The sequence below is a fragment of the Eriocheir sinensis genome, unplaced genomic scaffold (genome assembly GCF_024679095.1).
Source record: "Eriocheir sinensis breed Jianghai 21 unplaced genomic scaffold, ASM2467909v1 Scaffold652, whole genome shotgun sequence".
NCBI lineage: Eukaryota > Metazoa > Arthropoda > Malacostraca > Decapoda > Varunidae > Eriocheir > Eriocheir sinensis.
In genome coordinates this window covers 188,182-191,149 of record NW_026112001.1, presented here as the reverse complement: position 1 = coordinate 191,149, position 2,968 = coordinate 188,182, and positions in this window count along the sequence as shown.

The window sequence follows — 2,968 nt, the reverse complement described above, 5'->3', positions numbered from 1 at the left end:
GAAACACTGAAACCCACGTAGAACACTCGGAAACAGCCAAATCACATGCAAAAACACCGGAAACACAATAACACACTCAAAAAACACTGATACCCACGTAGAACACTCGGAAACAGCCAAATCACACGTAAAAACACCGGAAACACGACAACACACTTGAAAAACACTGATATCCACGTAGCACACTCAGAAACAGCTAAATCACACGCAAAAACACAGGAAACACAACAACACACTCGAAACATTCTGAAACCCACGTAGAACACTCGGAAATAGCCAAATCACATGCAAAAACACCGGAAACACAACAACACACTTGAAACACTCTGGTACCCATGTAGAACACTCGGAAACAGCCAAATCACACGCAAAAACACTGGAAACACAAATCACAGAGGCAACCACAGGCAGACACTCACAGAAACCACAAACAAACACACACGAAACACGCGTCGGGAAATCACAGGCAACACACAAGGTTCACAAGCAAGAACACACAAACGCACGTGAAAGCAAACGCAAGAGAGAGAGCGAGAGAGAATTACATAGAATTACATAGAAAATCAGACCACACAGACCCCATGGTCCAGACTTGGTGGTCTGTCCTTAAACCTAAGTGATTTTACATTAACCAGAAGGTTCCAAAACGTTGCATTTCTACTCTAGTTGATATTAAGTTCAAGGAAGTGACGGTCGAGCTTATTTTTGAAGGAGTCAATCGTGTTACACTGGACCACTGATGGTGGAAGCTTATTCCATTCTCGCACTACAATGTTGGTGAAGAAAAATTTGGTGCAGTCTGAATTTACTTGTCTACATCTGAGTTTTATGCCATTGTTCCTCGTGCGCAAAGTGTCATCGATCATAAACAATGTTTATCTGTCTACATTCGTGAAACCATTAAGTATTTTAAAACATTCGATCAGTTTTCCTCGGAGGCGACGTTTCTGAAGAGAGAACATGTTAAGGGTAGAAAGCCTTTCCTCGTAGGATTTGCTGCGCAAGGAAGGGATCATTTTCGTTGCCCGGCGCTGAACACCTTCTAATTTAGCAATATCCTTTGCATGGTGGGGAGACCAAAACTGTACCGCATATTCTAAGTGGGGTCTGACTAACTATTGTAGAGCGGGAGTATTACATCTTTATTCTTGAATAAAAAGTTTCCTTTAATGAAGCCCAACATTCTGTTCGCTTTATTTACTGCATCGATGCATTGCTGTGAGAATTTGAGGTTTGACGCGATTTTGACCCCCAAGTCCTTGACGCATTGAACGCTTTTGAGTTTAATGCCGGGCATTTCGTAATTGAACTTCTTATTCCTCGTTCCAAGAGAGAGAGAGAGAGAGAGAGAGAGAGAGAGAGAGAGAGAGAGAGAGAGAGAGAGAGAGGTAATGAGAATGAGAATGAGAGAAAATAAGAATGATAATGAGTATGAAAGAGAGATAATGAGAAGAGAATGAGAATTAGAGAATAAGAATGGGAGAGAGAGAGAGAGAGAGAGAGAGAGAGAGAGAGAGAGAGAGAGAGAGAGAGAGAGAGAGAGAGAGAGAGAGAGAGGGGGGGGGAATAAGAATAAGAATGAGAGAAAGAGAATGAGAACGAATAAAAATGAGAGAATGAGAATGGGAGAAAATGAATGAGAATGAAATGAGTGAGAATGAGAATGAGAAAGAATATGAATTAGAGAGAATGTGAATGGGAGAAAATGAATGAAATGAGTGAGTGAAAATGAGAAAGAATGAGAATTAGAGAGAATGTGGATGGGAGAAAATGAATGAGAGAATGAAATGAGGGAGAATGAGAATGAGAAAGAATAAGAATTAGAGAGAATGTGAATGGGAGAAAATGAATGAGAATAAGTGAGTGAGAATGAGAAAGAATAAGAATTAGAGAGAATGTGAATGGGAGAAAATGAATGAGAATGAAATGAGTGAGAATGAGAATGAGAAAGAATAAGAATTAGAGAGAATGTGAATGGGAGAAAATGAATGAGAATGAAATGAGTGAGTGAGAATGAGAAAGAATAAGAATTAGAGAGAATGTGAATGGGAGAAAATGAATGAAAATGAGTGAGAGAATGAAATGAGGAAGAATGAGAAAGAATAAGAATTAGAGAGAATGAGAATGGGAGAAAATGAATGAGAATGAGTGAGAGAATGAGAATGAGAAAGAATAAGAATTAGAGAGAATGTGAATGGGAGAAAATGAATGAGAATAAATGAGTGAGAATGAGAATGAGAAAGAATAAGAATTAGAGAGAATGAGAATGGGAAAAAATGAATGAGAATGAGTGAGAGAATGAGAATGAGAAAGAATAAGAATTAGACAATGAGAATGGGAGAAAATGAATGAGAATGCATGAGAGAATGAAATGAGGGAGAATGAGAATGAGAGAGAGAATGAGATTGAGAGAATAAGAATGAGAAAATCTGAGAGCAAGAATGAGAGGATGTTAGAGAGAGAGAGAGAGAGAGTAGTTGGAAAATGACTGTGTTCATAGCATTTCTGATAGCACCCAAAGACCTCTACATTCCAGCAATTTGATCTATTTGTGTGTAAACGTCATGGAAAAGGAATTATAGATGATTTCCTTGAAATTACTACTGCGCAATCATTCGCATTCTTTTGTGACGCTCTTTTTCTAGCCCAGTTTTCTCGCCTCTTATGTAATGTTTTGCCGCAAAAATCATTGTATCTTACCGAGGAAATGTTATGCTATCATCTCTGCCTCTGTGGGTGCGACCAAAGGCAGAGCAAACCAGCATGGAGACAAAATGTTGAGGTGTGTTGGTGTCGCACATTCAGCGCCAGTCGGGCAATGTTTTGGGTGGAATAGGAGCAGTTCCATACCTCGAAAAAAGATGCCAGATTATCTGGGAAGCATAATATGGTTCAGAAAACTGGGTCTACTTAAAAAAAAAAATGTTTTGCTTATTCCAGTGTAATTCAAAACAAAATTATGAATATT